The 22,461-nt window shown below is 51.4% G+C and overlaps 2 protein-coding genes across 4 annotated transcripts in view; both read right to left on the reverse strand.

The window, feature by feature from the left end:
• The window catches only part of LOC135219942 (threonine synthase-like 2), a 159,145-nt gene extending 158,135 nt beyond the window's left edge, over positions 1–1,010 (reverse strand). For all 3 annotated transcript variants that reach the window (XM_064257178.1, XM_064257177.1, XM_064257179.1), the window contains exon 1: positions 643–1,010. The gene's annotated coding sequence lies outside the window, so the exon portion shown is untranslated. The remainder of the gene's footprint in view (positions 1–642) is intronic.
• LOC135219943 (farnesyl pyrophosphate synthase-like) overlaps positions 1–22,461 on the reverse strand; it is a 375,303-nt gene that overhangs the window by 303,088 nt on the left and 49,754 nt on the right. The window lies entirely within an intron of this gene.

Genomic DNA, 22,461 nt, shown 5'->3' on the forward strand with positions numbered 1-22,461 from the left:
GTGCATTTGAAGTCTGGGCTGTTCTAACTGAATACATATGCTGCTTTATTTGTATATCTACTAAATCTGCTTGATTGACTGACATAAAACGACGGGCAATCCTTACAAGGAATTTTGTAAATGATGTTGTTGTGTGTTACCAGACTATTCATCATTAGCATACCTTTAATGGTATGGTGTATGTGTGTGTATGTATGTTGGGAAGGGGGGAGGTTCCCTCCAGTCACTGACTTGGTAACCCACTGACTTACTACCTATCGGTTAACTGTACCTTGTTACCATGTTTCACCAACTGATTCAAGGGTGAAGTGAATGTAGAATTTAGGCTAAATGCCAAGCACTAGGACCAATGTAGTGCTGAAGTGGAAATTGCAAGTAAAAGTTTGAAAGGTCTACCTACTATAGCTACCTAGATACCTACCAAGAAGAAAACCTCACATCTGCACTGAATCGGTTGTTAGGAGTGATGAATGTAAGATGGGAGAAAGTGAATATGAAAGGAGATAGCCTATACTTAGATTACCCGAGTCAATAACTGGGCTACTTGTTTCGTCAAGATCTACTAACATGGGCTAGGCCTTTAGCCTACCCTAAATACCTAGGTAGGCTACTTTGTTCATAAGACAACGTCCGAATACTTACTTAGATCGGCATACCACTCTTAATAATTGCAGTTCGTTTACTCTCCGATTACCTAAGCCTTATTAGTGGGTCTTATCACTGTTGTCTAATCTTCATTCGATGTCCAGAGTTCAATACCTTGCTAGGAATAGGCTAGTAGTTTTTTGTTCCGAGCATTGGGCTATCTGTCAAGGAACATTTTAAATACTATCACATTCCTAAGTGTATGGATGTATCGCATTCATCCTAATCTTCATAGATTTAACTCTAAATTATTTGTAAAGTAGCAAAGACATTTCAGTTAGCTACTAGGTAGTCAATGAATGGCAGGTTCGAATATACGACCAGGGGTACGAGTCGGATGACGTACGACGTCACCCGAATGTTTACGTTTATCAGCTGATCAGGTAAAGAGGTTGGCCGGCCACGTGTTGCTCTCTCTCTCTCTCTCTCTCTCTCAATCAGTTTTTTTCTGGCTGTGTCTAGGAGCGGTACTCGTAACACTAACGATACAGTCATCTCTCGTTACTACAAGTACCCCTACAAACTACATAACCTGCATAAAGTACGATATAGGTTGCTACCTATTAGTAAACAATGATATTGTTGGACCGAAGTAAAGTTTACTTTAAGTTGAGTTGTGTTAACAATCAACGTATGTAAGCAGAGAAGAAGTTAGGTTAGGTACCCATTTATTACTGGCTAGGCCTGCATCATGTAGAATTTATGGTACTTGTATGTACTGCTTCATGGTAAATTGCGGAGGCTACTGTGAAGCTTATTTGCCTTAAGAATGCTGTCGATAAAATTGACAGATAACACTCAGGTAGGCCTAGCTAGAGTTAAGTTAGCCTGTACCAGTGTTTCAAAGTTAACTATGCATAGATTAGTTTGTTTAGGTATTATCGGTTAGTTTATTTCATGAGTAACATTTATCCTAATTGTTTGGAAATGTTAACTACTAGTATAGCTATACCCAAACTGTATTTGTTCCAATTACCCCAATTCATACCTAGGTACTAGTAGCTAACTACCTAGTACGTTTAGCCTAACCTGTACACACTTTGTTCCTATTGAAGACAAACCATTGCATGAAATGTAGGAGTAGGCTATATATCTTGGGGCTTGTTGTTAGTATCAGTTGCCCAAAGTTGAGAACAAGGTGGTTAACTGCTGGTCGTCAAGCACTTTTTCTTTGGCTGCCATCTAGAATAAATGTCTGATCATGCTCTCAGTCCAGGCTGAGTTAGTATTAAAACCATCATACTTTCTGTTTATGTCATGTTTATACTTAATGTTTTTCATGTATACTACCTAGGTAAATGTGGACAGAACACTAATACAAAAGATGTTTGCAATGCGTTGGTAGCCTCCTTAAGGATTAGAATGTTGAACCCACAACAGGGTAATGTTTGCAGTCCTATCCCCTCTCCACTGAGGGAAGAGGTTGCTGAGTGGTTTCCTTTGCAATGGGAAAATTGAGGAGTGTTTAGGAGGAGCGGTGTTTGTTGTTCTCCTTAGTAGCAGGTGGAGTTGGGAATGCTGCCTTGATGACAACTGATAACCCTTTATGGTTCTTTTCCCACAAGGGCCTTGCCTTGCCTGTCTCTCCTTTCTCTCTTTTTCCCAGTTTAGGGGGTTAGTGCCGTCAGTGGCTACCTCAATGCACTGGCCAATGTAGGTATTACTGAAGGTTCTTTGCAGCGTCCCTTCGGCCCCTAGTTACAACCACTTTCATTCCTGTTACTGTACCTCTTTTCATAATGTCTTTCTTCCGTCTTACTTTCCACTCTTTCCTAACAATTCATTCATAGTGCAACTGCAAGGATTTCCTCCTGTTACACCTTTCAAACTTTTTCACTGTCAATTTCCGTTTCATCGCTGAATGGCCTTGGTTGCCCCAGTGCCTGGCATTATGCCAAAAATGTATAAAAATCAATCTCTCTCTCTCTCTCTCTCTCTCTCTCTCTCTCTCTCTCTCTCTCTCTCTCTCTCTCTCTCTTGTGTAAAAATGTGTGCACCATTTTCTCTTGACTTGAATCTGCTGTGGTCTTGACCCTGAAGTCACGAAGAAGAAAGCAAGCGGCCAAATGCAATGTTTCTTTCTCATATGTAGGTATTGCCTTTGTGTGTTTTTCAAGTCTATTTTTGACAGAGTTGTGGAAACCTGTTGCATATTTTGTTTTATCTTGTAATTTGTTCCAGAACTATTATGTTAATGAGCAATTGTGTAATGTATGAGTTGCAAAAAATCTAACTGATCACAGCATAGGCTATAGTTTCAGGCAAGATGTTTTGCCTTTCCCTTCCTGACCATATTAGAGGTAAGATACAATTTTTATTACTCCCGGCTAAATTGGGGGTTGAAGTTCATTATATCAAGTTTACAAAAAGTGTCGTGATCAGAATTCACATGGGTATAGTTCCCTGACTCGTGTTGTTATTTTATTTGATGATATGTAGTTCATTAAGATTTAACCGGACCACGGACCCCCTAAGGACCACATGGCCATTGTTTAAATGATGATTTTCTAATTAAGGCCTCATGTGTTCTGTATTCATATAGTTATTGTAAGGGTAGAATCATGAGACAAATATTTACTTTTGCAATCAAATCTTGTTAGAATTTTGCTGATCATGTTCACTTGTCCTTCGTGAAGGGCTGACTACTGAGCCCTAGGCTAGACCATCTTTGCGATAACATCTTGCACACCAGTAAATAACCTGTTGCGAGGTTCATTTTGCAACATTTGGCCCTTCAAACCGTATTGGTCTAAGTCGTCAGACTCTGATCACAGACAAGTGAGCTTCAAGACCTTAATAGACAGGTTGGTTTCATTCAGAGAGATGCGGTTTTCTTGTTTTCCTAGGGTTCTTAGCAAAGGACTTGAACCCTTTCAACCCTTGGCCTTGATCCTTCACCATCAAGAGTCTTACAGGAATCCTTGATCCCTCAGAACAAGAGAGAGTGTTATGTCCAGTGAGGGCCTTAAAACACTGTCTCATAGAACCAAGAAGCTTAGAGGGGTTTTTTTTTAACCTCTGGTGTTTAGTTAGAGATCCAAAGAAACCTCTCTCAAAGAATGCTATTTCTTTCTTCTTGAGAGACACTATTGTTGACTCTCATTCGAGTATCCAGGAAAAAATCTTGCCATTATTGAAGGTGAAAGCTCATGACATTTGGGCAGTAGCCACATCTTCAGCTTTTCAGCGTAATATCTCCCTGACTACAATCATCCATACTGGAAATGTCAATTAGTTTTTGGCAATTGGTACTTACGCAGTGTAGAAACATTGTTTGAGACCTATAGTATGTTAGGTCCTTTTTCTGAGGCTGTCATGGCTCTAGGGAATGAGGGGTAAAAGTACTACTACTTCTGTTTCCTATATCTCCTCGCCTTTTATAAAGTTATCAAGTTCTGGGAAGCCTTGGGGTACTTGGTATTGGAGTACCCAGCAGTCATTTCTTTTAATGAGATGGGTATTGTTTTTAACTTTGTGTACATGTAAGATTTTGTTAGTTACTGCCGTTCACACCCAGGCCAAGGGCATTGGTTTTGCTTTGGTGGTCACCGGAGTACTCCGTGACTGCAAAGCTCCCACTATAATAGGGACAACTCCTGATGCTATAGCCATGTCCACTACTTTTCGAGATGAACAGTGATCGGAAGCAGTGTCTTCCTGCTCTATCTCTCTCAGGTAAGGTTACAACAAGCATTCCCAAAATGCTAGCTTTTTTATCTAATTGAAATTTATTTTCATTTATTTATAAATGCCTTGGAGTAGCACATATCCTTGAGTCCCATCTCCTATCAATGTGAGATTCAGCTATGTAATTACTTGGTAAGTTACTTATATAAAAATGACATTTTTGTAATAATAAAATATCTTATATATACTTATCAAGTAATTACATAATCAGAGCCCTCCCTCCTCCGCACGCATCGTCATAGAACATAAGCAAACTGAGCTCTTCAGCTATGTCGTACCTATTCTACCTCGAATTTTAAATCTAAAGCTGCTGTTAAAAGTAGAAACTACCATAGCTATTTAATTACTTGGTAAGTATGCATATATATAAAATCTTATTTTGTTATAAAAATGTCATGTTTTTCAGATGCTGTGGAGTTCGAGTGCCTGGGAGTAAGGGTTCTCTGGTTGGCAATACTGCCCTTTGTGTTGCTGATTGCTTAATTTGATTCCTTTATGGGCATGAAGAAGCTGTTGGGTGGGTTCTCACGGAACCTGTCGATTGACTCAGTGAGAGAAAAAGAAGAGTTGTTCCGACACGGCATACAAACCTTCGGTCCTTTTACAATAGGAAGGTACTAGCGGCAGCTGGATAGGTCGTAAGCTTTCGAACAAGGGGTTCGGTAGTTAACTGCTTGTCCGACAGGCAGCGCGCGACTGGGAGGTAAACAAATCACTTTTGCTTTCGGCCTCACAGTGGATGGACGTGTGTGTTCGCTCTCTGCCCGCTGCTCGTCGTTTGCTTTCTAAGTTTGGTTGTAATTGTGTATGAAAGAGTATTGTAAGTACAATTATTCTCTCTTTACATATTAATTACGGCTTTCAAGTTAATAATGTGAATCATCTCCTCGCCTCGCTACCCCAAGGAGACTTTGCCCGGGTATCGAAGGGCGCAAATGCGGGAAGTTCAGATCATTCCCGGAGATGACCCTCATATTTGTAGTGCTCGGTGTCGGGGGCGCGAATGCACCCGGGCCGAGCCCTGTAATGTATGTAATGACTGGTCGGAGGCGCAGTGGGACTTTGTATGAGGGCAGGAAGAAGCGAAGGCCTGCAAAGGAGTCGTCGGAAAGTCCGCGACTCCTTTGGTGACGGACACTTCGTCTTCTTTCCTGCCGCCCGCTCAAACTTCCACGTCTCGCGCCTTCCCCTTCGGGGGGGGTGTCTAGGTCCTTCTCCTCTCCTGACGTGTCGAGTGTGGAGGAGGGCGCTAGATACCCTGACGTAGAGTTGTATTCTGGGTCCTCTATCCGCTCGTCTCGCTGCGAGTGGGTAGAGGATCCTTCTAATCACCCGACTTTTGCTCCTCAGGTGCGGTTGCCGTGAAGGATGACCTCGGACAGGTGCAGGGCACGTTGGGGCTGCAGGGCGTGCCGAGTGTCCAGGGGCTGCTCTATCATCTCGCTGGCTCCGTGGCCGGGTTACTCATGCAACGGTCACAACCACCACCACGACCCTGACAAACACCCGGCTACGCTGTCACCTCCTCACCTGGTGTACACCCAGCACGCGGTCTCTGTAACACCCACAACATCGGTGCAGGGCCAGTCGCCGTAACTCGGGGGAGTGTTGATGCCGCCACCTGGGTTTGCCGTGCTGCCGCGACCGGACTTCATGTGCCCGAAGAGCTCGCCCCTGGACCTCCCCACCGGTACCGATGACGTCTGTGCCGCTGGTTCGACCATCTGTACCGCCCACACAGTCTGCCGTGACCACCGCTGCTGTTCCTGTTCCTGCCGTCTACCTGCCGTTCTGTGATGCTCGCACCTGCTGATGTTGTCCCTGTTCCTGGCGCCGCTTGCTCCCATTTGCCGGTCTGTTCGGACAGGTACGTCCGGGCCCTGTTGCTTCGGCAACAGCAGCCCCGGCTCCGTCCTGGAGACAGATCTGACGCTGGTGCCTGAGGAGGTTGACGAAGAAGAAGAAGAAGAGGAGGAAAGGTGTCGTCGTCGTCTTCATCGTCTTCTTCGTCGTCGTCGTCGTCTGCCGCCTCTTCCCTTCTTCTTCTAAGGCTCCCCCGCCTAAGAAGAAGAAGGTCGCCTCCCCCCCCCTAAGAAGTCTCCTTCGGGAGCTTCTAAGGGCCCGTCTCGCTCTGGTGAGACGGGGGGTTTTCTTCCGCTGGTCGCCCTGCCTCCTTTCGGGAACAGGACCCGTCTCTTCTCCCGCAAGGAAGAAGACTACGGGGACCAGAGGGGTGCCGGCTAACACCGGCACTTCCTCACCTGCTGTTAGTTGGTTCGGCCACAGCAGCAGGATCCACGGCTCGGCCGCTCGTTCGCGAGAGGTACCGAGTGTACGGTCGCCTACCAGCGACCGTGCAGCCAGGAACCAGACCTCTGAGTCCGCTCAGCGTCAGGTTCACGGCACGGAGCGGAAGACTGGTGACAGCCGCTCACGCGACTCTCACCCAGACCAGCTCTCGCTCTCACGCGAGCGGCTGGCTACCCGGGCGGGGACGTGACGGTCCATGACCGGCCACGGGCTGAGGCTGGGAAGAGGGCCCCCGTTCGCCGGCACCAGCCTCGGCTGGTACCAGCGAACTGACGCACCGTGAGGATACGCACCGATCTCACAGTGACAGTGGAGCTCGCCGGTCGCCTGACCGTCGCTCTCGCAGAGAGCGATCGGGTACGGCGACCAGCACCAGCTCTCTGACACACGAGACCGGGGCCGCTGTTCTCGGTCCAGCCGTTCTCCACAGCGAGACGGCTCGACTAGGTCTGCAGCTCGATCACCACCGCACGTTGGCGATCGCCTGCAGTCCTCCAAGCCCACTGGTTCTGCCAGCGAGCGAGGAGGGAGCGTCAGGTCTGCCCCTCTCCCATACCTTCAACCTCCTCGGGTTACACCTGGGAGGGGCGAGGTATGAGGAGTGATCGTGAGGGGTGCGTCCCTCAGGATCCCGCCACGTCGTCGTACGTACCAGGCTCGGTTCTCGGACCAGCCAGGTCGTACGCACAGGTGGTTGGAGGAGACCGAGAGGGGGCTGTCGCTGCTCCTCTCCTTGAGGGAGGAGGGTCTCGGGAGATGCTCCTGTTTGAGGGACTGGACGGTCCGACTCCACAGGATGCTATCACGCCCGAGATCCAGAGGAACTTTGCCGAGGTTATTGCGCTGATTCGTCAGCACAACGACCTCGGGGAAGGATCGCCGCTCCCACCATCCGAGCCCACGTCCCGGCTCGAGTCGTTCTGGGGCCCGAAGAGGGAACCCAGACCGACGGTGGGTTTGCCGCGTTCACAGCTTGCGGACTCAGTGCTAGACCAGGTTGAATCGCTTGTCTCCGGGCAAGACGGTTCGCTCAAGTCTGGCAGGTCGAACAAGCTGCTTCCACCTCCTCTGCTACGACAGCGGCGGTTTTACGTGCCATCTGAAGACCCGATGCCGCCCAAACAGGTCAACCCGGAGTTAGCTAGGCTGACTCCGGGTGTGTCTCCTACAACAGCTTTCCTGTCCGAGAACCTGTGGTTCTCGCAGCAAGAGGCACTAGGCCTGGAATCTACCGCCATGGCAGCTTTCCAGGCCGTCTCCTGGCTAGATCTGTGGTCCCTCACAGTATCTAAGGTCGCAGCCAACTCCGGGGGAATTTCTCCCGAAGAGGACTCGGCCTTCAGGAGACTTTGCCAGTCTGGGGGAAGAGCCATCTCCTTCCTTGCCCACCAGACGGTGAACCTGTGGGCCAACTGGTTCTCCGACGAAAAGGGACGCGGGTGTCCTTACTCGGGTATTTCCAGGGCGGCCGGGCGTGAGGCGGCGTTGGGGCTTCGAAACGGACCTCTACGGAGTTCCACGTCTCTCTTCCAGGAGAGATGGTGGACGCTGCGGTGGACAGACGGCGCAACTGATGACAGTGACCGTCTGGTTCACCAGGCAGTCTCGAAGGCTTCTGGGCAGCCTCGGACTGCGGCCAAGTCTAAGAGCTCGGCTAGCGCTTCCTCGGCTGCTAAGACGGTTGCTGCGTCGGTCGAAGCCCCGAGGAAATGACTCTGTCTTCTTCGACTGTTTCTAGCAAGGGGAGCCGTAACCAGCCCTCCTCCCAGCCCTCCTCATCCCGTGGAGGCTCTGGGAAGAAGTCGAAGAAAGGGGGGAAACGCTACGGGACGGCGTTCCCCCTCACCTGCTGCCGGAAGTGGTGCTGGCCAGCCATTGGGCAACTTGGCAGCGCTACGGCGCCGAGACCTGGATTGTTAGATGTCCTTCGGGAGGGAATATCTATTACCCTTCGAATCTCGGCCACCCCTCACCTCCAACCAAACCCGGTCCAACAGCAGTCGTACGTTCCAGGGTCATCGAAGGACGTAGCACTCAGACAGGAGATCAAGACCATGCTGAGCAAGAGAGCTGTAGAGATCGTCACGGATCAGTCACCGGGCTTTTACAGTCGACTCTTCCTGGTGGAAAAGTCTACGGGAGGCTGGCGCCCGGTGATAGATCTCTCTCCCCTGAACCGGTTTGTTCGCCAGACCCGGTTTCACGATGGAGACGGCACGCTCAGTTGCTCGACTCCATCAGGGAGAACGATTTCATGCTTTCAGTGGACTTGAAGGATGCGTATTTCCAAATACCCATTCATCAGTCCTCCAGAAAGTACCTCCGCTTCATCCTCGACGGGACGGTGTACCAGTTCAGGGCACTGTGCTTCGGTCTCTCAACCGCCCCCCAGGTGTTCACACGAGTGTTCACTCTGGTGTCTGCTTGGGCCCATTCGCACGGGATACGTCTGATGAGGTATCTCGACGATTGGTTAGTCCTGGCGAGCTCCCGCTCGCAGTTGCTACAGGACAGGGATCGACTGCGCGAGTTCTGTCGCGATCTGGGGATCTTGTTGTGAACTTCGAAAAGTCCGATCTCGAGCCCAAGCAGAGGATGAAGTACCTGGGTATGCTGATCGACACGGTAGCAGGGCGAGTCTTCCCCGCAGACTCGCGGATCAGCAGATTCAGGGAGGCAGCCAACCAGTTGACCTGTCTCGGCAGGAACAGGTAGCTCAGCGATGGCAAGTCGTGATCGGACACCTGTCGTCACTCGAGAAGTTAGTCCCTCACGGGGCGTCTTCACCTGCGGTCTCTTCAGTGGAGACTAAAGGAGAGTTGGGTCACAGGCGACGGATCCCCCAAGCTTTCCAGTGTCACTGACACAGGAGGTGAGGCAGGACCTAGCCTGGTGGCTCGACGACAGGAACTCTTAAGAGGAGTGCCACTGCGCACTCCCCCCCCGGACATGCAGCTGTTCTCAGACGCATCGACCGAGGGATGGGGCGCACACCTGGAGGAGTTGCTGACTTCAGGAGTGTGGGACGAGAACGACAAGCACCTTCACATCAATGTTCTGGAACTCAAGGCAGCGTTCCTCGCTCTCCAAGAGTTTCAGGACCGCTTGATGGGACACTCAGTGGTGTTGATGTGCGACAAACACCACGGTGGTGGCTTACGTCAACAAACAGGGGGGCCTAGTGTCTCTCCCGTTGTACCAGTTGACTCGGCAGGTGCACGAGTGGGCTCAGGCACACTCATTCCAGGGAAGAGGAATGTAGTAGCAGACACGCTCAGCCGTCGGGATCAGGTGATAGGGGACCGAATGGTCTCTACACCAGGACTGGCGGAAAGGCCTCTTCGACCTGTGGGGGCGACCAGTCGTGGATCTGTTCGCCACCCGGCACAACAGGAAGCTCCAGGTGTTCTTCTCGGCCGTGCCGGACCCATGCGGGCAGCTGCAGAGGACGCTCTTCAACACCCGTGGGACAACCTCTTCGCCTATGCCTTTCCCCCGTTCAGCCTGATTCGCAAGGTGATCAGTCGAGCGCTGGTCACCCCGAATCTCAGGATGATCCATGGTTGGCCCACCCAAATGGCCACAGGCCATTTGGTATCCGGACCTGCTGGCTCTTCTCGCAGGAGAACCGAGAGAGATTCCCCCTTGGCACAACCTTCTCGCCCAGCCACACGTCGAGCGGTACACCGAGCAGTCCAGTCCCTACGTCTTCACGGCTGGCTGTTATCCACCATCTCTTGCGAACGAGAGGCTTTTCTCGTAGCGCAGCAACAGAGATGGCTGGGAACGTCCGTCAGTCCTCTGCAGCTGTACCAGGGGAAGTGGGCCGTCTTCTGTGGTTGGTGTCGTAGACGGGGTCTATCTCCTCTCAGAGGCCACTCTTCAGCAGGGTAGCGGATTTCCTCGTTTTTCTTCGCCGAGAGAAGCTCCTCTCAGTCCCCACAGTTAAAGGATACAGAGCCGCCTTGGCGCTCGTCCTGAAACTGAGGGGGTTGGACATCTCGAACTCGTTCGAGATCTCCTTGCTTATGAGGAGCTTCGAAAGGTCTTGCCCACCCACCCAGGAACTCAGGCCCCCTGCGTGGGACGTGACTCTCGTCCTTAGGAGTCTGACTCGAACACCGTTCGAGCCACTCCGAGAGTCGTCAGACAGGGATCTGACCCTCAAGACCCTCTTCTTGCTGGCCCTGGCATCGGCGAAGAGAGTAGGGGAACTTCATGGTCTTTCCTATGATGTACGACACTCCAGGGGATGGGGATCCAGTGACCGGCTGCTCGATTTCGTCCCGAACTTCGTTGCGAAGACTCAGAAACCTTCAGTCCCTGATGACAGGTTCGAGTCATTCACGATTCCCTCCCTATTGGACTTCACCGATAATGATGCGGATGAGATGCTGCTTTGTCTGTGAGGGCGCTACGGCGCTATCTGAAGAGGAACTCGACACCTCAGGCCTGAGTGTCGACGCCTCTTCGTTAGCACCGGGGTCACCAAGAAAGAAGTATCCAAGAACACTCTTTCATTCTGGCTGCGTGAGGTCATCAGGAGGGCGTATGAGGCTGATGGTAGTGACGACATCCGTACGTCCCGTCCGAGAGCTCACGAAGTCAGAAGTATTGGCCCCTCGTTGGCGTTTCGCAAGAACTTCTCCGTGGCGCAGGTCCTGAAGGCAGGGGTCTGGTCTAACCAGACTACCTTTACGTCCTTCTACCTTCGGGATATTGCCCACAGGTCCTTGGATACCTTTTCCTTGGGACCCGTGGTGGCTGCTCAACAAGTGTGGTAGCTAACCCAAGACCCTCGCAGGCTGAACAGCATCGAGTCCTGGTGTGACTGTGTGGATGGATGTGTGATGAGTGAGTGACTGCTCTCTCTTCCCATCTTTTCCTTCCCCTCTACCCTGTGGGCAGAGGGCCATGGTCGTCACTACGCTGGATGAGGACGAGATGCAGGTGAGCTATATGACAGAGCCCCATCCTATCCCTTTCACTAGGGATAGGAGCAGAATATCCACCACTTCTTCTACAAGGGGGGGAAGTGGATGCCTACAAGAGTCAAACCCATGACTTTATATTTGCTCCTGTACAGGAACAAGTTCTTGCATTGCTGGTACGAAGAGATACGCATGCCTCTCTCTAGTACTCGGTCCAGAGGTCTGACCATTGATCCTGCGGTGCACACCCCGATCAATCGGACAGAGGCTTGGATCCCTCCCTCGCGCTTACGACCAGGGAGGCTTCCAAGGTAGGGCGAACACCAGTCTGTTCACAAAAAGACTCAGATTCCACCCACCAAGAAGTGAGTCTTCCTATTGTAAAAGGACCGAAGGTTTGTATGCCGTGTCGGAACAAATGACAATTTGTCAAAATTGCATTTGTTCCGACACGGCATACAAACCTTAGGTCCTTTTACAATAGGAAGGTACTAGCGGCAGCTGGATAGGTCGTAAGCTTTCGAACAAGGGGTTCGGTAGTTAATAAATGCTTGTCCGACAGGCGCGCGCGCGCGACTGGGGAGGTAAAACAAATCACTTTTGCTTTCGGCCTGCTGGCGTGTGGACGTGTATCATCGCTCTCTGCCCGCTTCATCGTCGTTTGCTTCGCATGATTGTGTTTTTCTTTTTCTATGTATCTAGTGAAAACTGAATTGTAAGTACAATCATTTCATTGAATTCAATTGTGAATTAAAGGATCTTGGTTTCACAACGCCCTCACCGATTAACCCGATGTGCCGGACTGCGAAGGGCGTAATTGTGGGAATTCATTTTTCCCAGATGATCCTCGTATTGTGTATGCTCGGTTTGCCGAGGGCGGGAGCGCTCGCTCCGAGCGTTATATTGGGTTGGAAATGTGTAGATGAAAATCGTAAGTAAGTGCTCTTTTCATTTATATTTTTTTGACTGTATGCCCGTTGCCGAACGAATGCGCTCGGCACGGAAACTTATTCAGTATGAAAGTGGAATCGCAAGTACAGTATTCTTTTTCATTTTCATATATTATTTTTTTATTGTAGCAATACTCATTTTGGATCAGGTTCCGAGCTTACCCGGAGATTGATCCTTCCACCTTTTTATTTTGAATGAAGTGAAATCGCAAGTGCAGTTCTTTTTTCATTTTCATTTTTTTATTGAGATTGCATTGTTGACTGGGATCAATGTTCCGCTATTCACGGGAATTGATCCTTCCCCTTTTTATTTGTATGAAGTGAAATCGCAAGCGCAGTAGTCTTTTCATTTTCATATATTTGTTGATTGCATCAATTCTTTGTGGATCAAGGTTTCCAGAAACCTTGATCCATAAAGGTAAGGAATGAACCTTTCACCCTTGCGCTCGGTACCGAGGGCGCAAAATGCGCTCGATCTGAGCCCTTATTCATTGTGAAGTGAAATTTCGTTTTGCAAGATGCATTTTCCTTTTGTTCCTTATTATTTGATTGCATCATATTATTTGGTTCAAGTTCCGTCAGTAGGGAATTGATCCTTATGCTTGTATTCGTGCCGATGGCACGATTGCTCTCCGGGCTCTTATATTGTTGTTGGGTACATGGGTACTGTGCGGGGGTGGGGAACGAGACCCCCCACGCTCAGTTCCCACAGATGGCTCTTCCCTTGGGGGGGGGAGGTTATCGGCGTTCTTCTCTCGCCCGATCGTCGAGCGCGGGGGAGGGCGCTCGGTGCCCGTCCCGATGAATACAATTGTATTTTAGGGGTCTTCCACTCGTTCGGGAGGGATCAACCCCCGCACGAGGGGATTTCCCCCCATTAATCGTTACTACTATTATTTCCGCAGGTGCTACTGCCACGAGGGGTGAGGCCTTGGTGAGGTATGGGCGTCCTTCCAATTGCAGGGCGTGTGGTGTCCAGGGGCTGCGGTTCTATGTCTGGGCCTACTGCGGTCACCCATGGAGTGGTGACCACGCAACCAGGTGACGACGTCCCTCCTCACCTGTGTACTCGCCTCACGTGGTAACAGTCTTGCCTACAGCCGCTGTGAAGTGCCGTTCGCCGTACCGAGAGGGGGGCGTGCCGCGCCGCTCGTGGTTGCCGCGCTGCAGCGACCACACTTCCGCTGCCCTAGAGCCTCGCCCCCTGGACCTGCTCCGACCGGTACCAGGATGTTGCTGGCTGCTGCTCCACTTCCTGTGTTTCCGGTGCTGCCTGCCGTACCTGCCGATTCTGGGCTGACTGTCCATGCAGTTGCTGCGCTGGCTGTCCTGCCGTTGCTGAGCTGGCTGTTCCTGCCGTTGCTGCGCTGGCTGTCCCTACCATGCTGTGCTGGCTGTGCCTGCTGTTCCTGAGATGCCCATACCTGCTGATGTCGTCCCTGTCGTGGTGGTACTACCCCAGACTTTGGTCTGTCTGTACAGGTGCGTCCGGGGCCCGTGGCTTCGGCTACAGCAGCCCCGGCTCCGCCCTGGATAGCAGATCTTACGTCTGTCCTGAGGAAGCTGACGAAGAAGAAGAGGAAGGTGTCGTGGTCGTCGTCTCATCTTCTTCATCGTCGTCGGCCGCCGCCTCTTCCCCTTCGACTTCTAAGGCTTTACAGCCGAGGAAGAAGAAGGTCGCCTCCTCCCTCCTAAGAAGCTTCCTCGGGAGCTTCTGGGCCCGGGTCTCACCTCGGTGGGACGGGAGGGTTCCTTCCGCTGGTCCTCCTGCTCCTTCGGGAGCGGGGCCCGCTCTTCTTCCGCAAGGAAGAAGACTACGGGGACCAGGAGGTACCGGCTAACACCGGTACTTCCTCGCCTGGTGGGTCAGTGGTTCTGCCACTGCATCAGGGTCCGTCTCGGCCTCTCGTTCGCGGGATTTGGTACCGAGTTGTACGGTCGCCTACCAGCGACCGTGCAGCCAAGAACCAGACCTTTGAGTCCGCTCAGCGTCAGGTTCACGGCACGGGGCGGAAGACTGGTGACAGCCGCTCATGCGACTCTCACCAGACCAGCTCTCACTCTCGCGTGAACAGCTGGCTACCCGGGGACGTGACGGTCCACGACCGACCACGGGCTGAGGCTGGGAAGAGGTCCTCCCGTTCGCCGGTGCCAGCCACGGCTGGAACCAGCGACGTGACGTGCCGTGAGGACAAGCACGGTCTCACTGCGACAGTGGAGCCTGCAGGTCGCCTGACCGTCGCTCTCACAAGAAACGCGACCGGGGTAATCGGCAACCAGCACCAAGCTATTTCTGACACTGACGATCGGGGACCGCTGGTGCTCAGTCCAGCACCGTTCTCCACAGCGAGACGGTTCGACCAGGCCTGCAGCTCGATCGCCACCGCGGGTTGACGATCGCCTGCAGCCCTCAAAGCCTGCTGCGGTTATGCCAGCGAGCAAAGAGGGAGCGTCAGGTCTGCCTCTCCCGTACCTTCAACCTCCTCGTTACACCGGGAGGAGCGGGGAGGTATGAGGAGTGATCGTGAGGGGTGCGCCCCTCATGATCCCACCACAGCGCCCTACGTACCAGGCACGGTGCTTGGACCGGCCAGGACGTATGCGCAAGTGGATGGGAAGACCGAGAGGGCTGTCGCTGTTCCCCTTCTTAGGAGGAAGGTTCCGGAATATGCTCTTGTTCGAAGGGCTTAACGGCTAACGGCCCACTCTGCAAGATGCTGTGACTTCCGAGATCCAGAGGAACTTTGCCGAGGTTACGGCGCTGATCGTCAGCTCAATGACCTCGGGGAAGGATCGCCGCTCCCACCAGCAGAGCCACGTCTCGGCTCGAGTCGTTTTGGGGCCCGAGAGGGAAATCCAAATCGACGGTGGGTCTGCCGCGATCGGGAGCTTGCCGACTGGGTTGAGCCAGGTAGTCTCTCGTCCTCCGGACAAGAAGGCTCTCTCGGTTCTGGACGGTCGAACAAGCTCCTTCACCTCCTCTACTGCGACAGAGGCGTTTCTACGTGTCTTCGGACATCGTATTTTATATATCCCTTCGGTCCTCCATGAGGTTTCGACCTCGACGAGGACTGGAATGAGTCGGAGCGGTATCGGCTCTCTCCTGTCAGGTCTCGATCAGCCCCAACCAGACGACGTTCACAGTGGAAGGACAGCGTTCCCCCTCACCTGCTGCGGAAGTGGGGGGTGCCTGGCCAGCCATTGGGACCCGGTCCAACAGCAGGCGTACGTTCCAGGGGCATCGAAGGACGTAGCATTGAGACAGGAGATCAAGACCATGCTGAGCAAGAGAAACTGTAGAAATCGGTACGGATCAGTCACCGGGCTTTACAGCCGACTCTTCCTGGTGGAAAAGTCTACGACAGGCTGGCGCCCAGTGATAGATCTCTCTCCCCCGAACCGGTTGGTTCGCCAGACACCCGGTTCACGATGGAGACGGCACGCTCAGTGCTCGACTCTATCAGGGAGAACGATTTCATGCTTTCAGTGGACTTGAAGGATGCGTATCTACAAATACCCATTCATCAGTCCTTCGGAAAGTACCTCCGCTTCATCCTCGACGGGACGGTGTACCAGCTCAGGCCACGTTGCTTCGGTCTCAACCGCCCCACAGGTGTTCACGCAAGTGTTCACTCTGCTGTCTGCTTGGGGCCATTCGCACGGGATATGTCTGATGGGGTATCTCGACGATTGGTTAGTCCTGGCGAGCTACCGCTCGCAGTTACTACAGGGACAGGGATCGACTGCTCGAGTTCTGTCGCGATCGGGGGATCGTTCTGAACTTCGAAAAGTCCGATCTCGAGCACAAGCAGAGGATGAAGTACCTGGGTATGCTGATCGACACGGTAGCAGATTCAGGGAGGCAGCCAACAGTTCCTGTCTCGGCAGGAACAGGGAGCTCAGCAATGGCAAGTCGTGATCGGACAACCTGTCGTCTCGGGAAGCCAGTCCCTAACGGGCGTCTTCACCTGCGGTCTCTTCAGGGAGACCAAAGGAGAGTTGGTCACAGGCGACGGATCCCCCAAGCCTTCCATGGTCACTGACACAGGAGGTGAGGCAGGACCTAGCCAGGTGATGGACGGGACAGGAACCCTTAAGAGGAGTGCCTCCGCGCACTCTCCCCCGGGACATGCAGCTGCTCTCAAGAACGCATCGGACCGAGGGATGGTTGGGGTGACCACACCTGGAAGAGTTGCGGACTTCAGGAGTGTGGTACGAGAACGACAAGCACCTCACATCAATGTTACTGGAACTAAAGGCAGCGTTCCTCGCTCTCTAAGAGTTCCAGGACCGCTTGATGGGACACTCAGTGGTGTTGATGTACGACAACACCACGGTGGTGGCTTACGTCAACAAACAGGGGGGCCTAGTGTCTCTCCCGTTGTACCAGTTGACTCGGCAGGTGCACGAGTGGGGCCGAGGCACACTCAATAGAGCTGTCGCACGCTACATTCCAGGGAAGGAATGTAGTAGCAGACACGCTCAGCCGTCGGGATCAGGTGATAAGGACCGAATGGTCTCTACACCAGGACGTGGCGGAAAGGCTCTTCGACTGTGGGGGCGACCAGTCGAGGATCTGTTCGCCATCCGGCACATCAGGAAGCTCCAGGTGTTCTTCTCGGCCGTGCCGGATCCATGGGCAACTGCAGAGGACGCTCTTCAACACCCGTGGGACAACCTCTTCGCCTATGCCTTTCCCCCGTTCAGCCTGATTCGCAAGGTGATCAGTCGAGCACTGGTCATCCCGAATCTCAGGATGATCCTGATGGCTTCCAAATGGCCACAGGCCATTTGGTATCCGGACCTGCTGGCTCTTCTCGCAAGAGAACCGAGAGAGATTCCCCATTGGCACAACCTTCTCGGCCAGCCACACGTCGAGCGGTACCACCGAGCAGTCCAGTCCCTACGTCTTCACGGCTGGCTGTTATCCACCTTCTCTTGCGAACGAGAAGCTTTTTTCGTAGCGCAGCAACAGAGATGGCTGGAAACGTCCGTCAGTCCTCTGCAGCTGTGTACCAGGAGAAGTTGGCCGTCTTCGGTGGTTGGTGTCGTAGACGGGGCCTATCTCTTCTCAGAGCCACTCTTCAGCAGGTAGCGGATTTCCTCGTTTTTTCTTCGCCGAGGAAGCTCCTCTAAGTTTCCCACAGTCAAAGGATACAGAGCCGTCTTGTCGCTCGCCCTGAAACTGACGGGATTGGACATCTCGAACTCGTTCGAGATCTCCTTGCTTAGGAGAGCTTCCAAAGGTCTTGCCAACCCAGGGAACTCAAATGACCCTCGTCTTGCTGGACCTGGCATCGGCGAAGAGAGTACGGGAGCGTCATGCAGATAATGATGTGGATGAGATGCTGCTTTGTCCTGGGAGGACGCTACGGCGCTATCTGAAGAGAACTCGACACCTCGGGCCTGAGTGTCGAAGCCTCTTCGTTAGCAACGGGGTCAACAAGAAAGAAATATCAAGAAAACACTCTTTCGTCCTGGCTGCGTGAGGTCTTCAGGAGGGCGTATGAGGCTGATGGTAGTGACGACATCCGTACGTCCCGTCCGAGAACTCACGAAGTCAGAAGTATTGGCCCCTCGTTGGCGTTTCGTAAGAACTTCTCCGTGGCGCAGGTATGGAAGGCAGGGGTCTGGTACAACCAGACCACCGGCAACTTCCTTATACCTCTTGGATATTGCCCATAGGTCCTTGGATTCGGTTTCCTTAGGACCCGTGGTGGCTGCTCAACACGTCGTCTAGCTAACCCAGACCCTAGCAGGCTGAAACAGCATCGAGTCCTGGTGTGACTGTATGAATAGATAGTGATGAGAAAGTGACTGGCTTCTCTTTCATCTTTTTTTTCCCCTCTACCTACCTGTCGGAGAGGGATACGGTCATCACCCTGCTGGATAAGGACGAGATGACCGGTGAGCTATATGACAGAGCCCCATCCTATCCCTTCACGAGGGATGGGAGCAGAATATCCACCACTTCCTTCTACAAGGGGGGGAAGTGGATGCCTACAAGAGTCAAAACCATGACTTTAACTTTGCTCCTGTACAGGAACAAGTTCTTACATTGCTGGTACGAAGAGATACGCTTGCCTCTCTCTTAGTTACTCGGTCCAGAGGTCTGACCATTGATCCTGCGGTGCACACCCCGATCAATCGGAAAGAGGCTTGGATCCCTCCCTCGCTCTTACGACCAGGGAGGCTTCCAAGGTTTGGGCGAACACCAGTCTGTTCACAAAGACTCAGATTCCACCCACCAAGAAGTGAGTCTTTCCTATTGTAAAAGGACCGAAGGTTTGTGTTGCCGTGTCGGAAAGGAACAAATGACAATTTGTCACAAAAATTGCATTTTTCCTAACTATACAAACCTGAGTCCTTTTACACATAGCCCCACCTCATGCCACCCCTCACTCTGCAGTTTTTGCTTGGGCCAAAAGCAAAAGTGATTTGTTTACCTCCCAGTCGCGAGCGTGCGCCTGTCGGACAAGCAGTTAACTACCGAACCCCTTGTTCGAAAGCTTACGACCTATCCAGCTGCCGCTAGTACCTTCCTATTGTAAAAGGACCTCAGGTTTGTATAGTTAGGAAAAATGCAATTTTAGACAAATTGTCATTTTTCCAACTAATATACAAACCTGAGGTCCTTTACACATAGCCCCACCTCATGCCACCCCTCACTCTGCAGTTTTTGCTTGGGCCAAAGCAAAAGTGATTTGTTTACCTCCCAGTCGCGCGACGCGCGCCTGTCGGACAAGCAGTTAACTACCGAAACCCCTTGTTCGAAAGCTTACGACCTATCCAGCTGCCGCTAGTACCTTCCTATTGTAAAAGGACCTCAGGTTTGTATAGTTAGGAAAAATGCAATTTTGGACAAATTGTCATATTCCAGAGTGTGTGTGCACTCATTCCTCCTCCTTATTCTTGCACAGGAATGGTGTAAGGGTCCTGGGACAGTGATGGTTCTGCAGTAGAATTTGAAGAAGAGAATTGATTCTTACTGTTGTCTTCGCGTTCATTTTCATGGTGCTCTCCCACAGGAGCACCAGGTGCGTGAGTCTGAGATATGACAAGTTGAAGAGGTAACATGTGTCACTTATACATACTTGTATTTTCAGGAGATTTTTTTTCCCAGACTAGTTTGTACCTCTGCCCGTGTTTCTTCAGACACTCGGGTAGAGGGAACAACTGATGGTCATCCGTGACTCAGAAGCTCAAGTGCGAGAAACTCCTTGAAGAATTGTGTCAGTCCAGGTACTCGGGGCTCCTTGAAATCTCAAGTTATGTTTACCAGCATTGTGGACTTATATACCTCCACTGACATATACGTATATCCTTTTTCTGCTTGAGTTTCCTCTGACACTCGAGTATAGGGAGCAACCAATGATCGGTTCACTTGTGACTTGGGAGCTCCAGGTGTGTGAGTCTCGAGCGGGACTCGTATCACCACCTTTACCAGTATTGTGGGTCAACACCACTAGCTGGTGTAGGCACCTCTGTCTCAGAAGATCTCCACAACACTGATAAGAAGAGAGTGAATGCACAATATGAAAGTGCTGCTTCACCCCCCCCTGTACTCTCCTGAGTACATGGCTAGGATCTCTTAATGGTATAGTTAATTTGCAAGTCCATGTGCCTGGAGAAGCTATCAGTGAATTCCCCATACAATCTTCTTCATATGTAAGAGGCCAAGCCTCAAAGAAGACTGGGGCGCATCGTGAAGACACCCTGAATTCACACCCAAGAGTGTGTGATCACTCCCCACATCAGCCCTCATCCGCCTTCATGCTTACAAGCTGCTCACATGAAGATAACATCCACGCATGTTGGCATGATCAGCCCTCATACTCCTTCCTGTATAGGAAAAGTGTCAGACTGGTAATGGAATGTGAGAATTTGTCATCTTTTCCTTCATCTTGATTGTGTGCTGTCATCTCCTCCCCTTCATCCAAAGCTACCAAGTGTAGGAAGAAGAAGGTGCCTCTCCCAACCGTAGAAGTCCCAGAGTAGAAGGCTACAGGGTCAGGATCTCTCACTACCAGTATACTACTGTAACTCTCAATTGACTATATCTGGCATGGGAGTAACTGCTGCCCAAGGTTCCACAGACACCCAGTGCAACAGTGCTAGTCTTGGGAATCCTTCCTGGTCTACAGACCTAAACCTTACCAAGCAGAGAGAGAGAAAGTACAGAGTGTGTGGCTCTTAATCAACCCCCGTCTGCTCTCATACAGTTCTGTATGGGAACGGTGCAACAGTTCGGATTGGTGACGGCCTACCGGTCCACTCACCTAGGAAAGGCAAGAGGGGATTCCTCATCCAGTCTTCTTCCCCTGAGGAGACCTATGCTTCTAGGAAGACTGTAGCATGTTTTCGGGATGCCCCTCATCCACTTTTGCATGAATGAGAGTCCTCTTCCAGACCCATACTATCAACATGGTTTGATGACCGCCCACAGCCTTGTTCGCCTGTCAGATCTTTGGCCTCCATCAGGTAGTGTAAGAATGCTAGGTATCTCACTGGTCCCATCTGTCTCTTCGGAATTTTCCGGGAACTGGGGCCAGGGCAACCGATGATTAGGACTGGGAACATTTGCTATTCCATTTCTTCCCTACCAGAGACTTATGCTCCGGATTCGATCTGCAAATTGAACAGGATATACTCTAGTGGTAAAGAGATTACCTGGGGGACTCTGGCACATGCAGAGATCGTCCATTGGATACAGCAGTTTATGATCTCCAGGAAGAAATTATGGCTTTCCCTTTGGGCCATTCGTCATCTATCAAAACTTTGGCGACATGGGAAGAAACTCAAACTCTCGATGGCCTCGCCATGGTCAAGATTTACCAAGGGTTTGTGAACCATGCCTCTTCACATGCTCCTGCCATGGGTTATCCTTTAACCCTCTTGGCTGCTCATGCTACTCCCACCTGTAAGGGGATCAGCTGCTCACCACTATCATGAAAGGATATCTAAGAAGAAGTAGTAGAGAAGCCACAATCATCGTTTTCGTCTTGGTCTGCTGCCGCCTCCTCACCTATTTTTGGATGCTAGCCAGTTGAAGAAGAAGGTTTCTTCTCAGCCTCAAAGAAGTCCCATCACAAGACTTTAAAGGGACTGCCTTCCTCCATAGGGAAGGCAGAGGGGATCTCTCATTGGCTCACCTCAGTCCCCAGACTCAAGGGCCATATTACATACTTCGCTGAGGTATTGTGAATTGGGAGCATGGGTGCGCTAGTCTCCAAGATTTGCCTACTTGGATCCAGTTCTGGGTACTCTTGCAAGGCTGGTACTGTGCCTGCCTCTTCCCGGGGTTTCTTCGGGTAGAGAAGGCTCCTGTGGATCATCCTGGACGTGATTCGGGAGCTTCAAGTCGCTTCAGGTACTCAGTTTTTTTTTTCCCAAAACCTCGAGTAACCCAAACCAGTACTGAAGAGTCTGCTCCCCAGTCTTGTTCAGGCACAGTACAAAAGAAGGTATCAAAGCATTCAGGTGCTTCATCTCTTCCTACCAGTACTTCATGTTTTTATACATTCAACTTCCCTGGCAGATATATACTTAGCTATAGACTCCGTCGTCCCCGACAGAAATTCGAATTTCGCGGCACACGCTACAGGTAGGTCAGGTGATCTACCGCCACTGCTGCTGGGTGGTCAGAAAACTTTAGGAACCATCCCATTTTCTAAAACAGATTTGTCTCTGTCGAGGGTAGCCATAACATCGTTATTGTTACCTCCTGACTTGGATTTCGTTTTTCATCGCCGTTGATCTTCTGGACTGTCTTTTTGGTGACGTATTTGGATCTGTGGTTTGGCATACGCTTTTGTGGAACGTTTTTTGGATTTTGGCTTTGGATTTTGCTCAAAAATGTCTGATTCTAGCTGCGAAGTTAGAAGATGTATGAATGAGGGTTGTTTGGTGAGGCTACCGAAAGTGTCGTTAGATCCTCA

The sequence above is a fragment of the Macrobrachium nipponense genome, chromosome 1, assembly GCF_015104395.2.
Source record: "Macrobrachium nipponense isolate FS-2020 chromosome 1, ASM1510439v2, whole genome shotgun sequence".
In the NCBI taxonomy this organism is placed as follows: Eukaryota; Metazoa; Arthropoda; class Malacostraca; order Decapoda; family Palaemonidae; genus Macrobrachium; species Macrobrachium nipponense.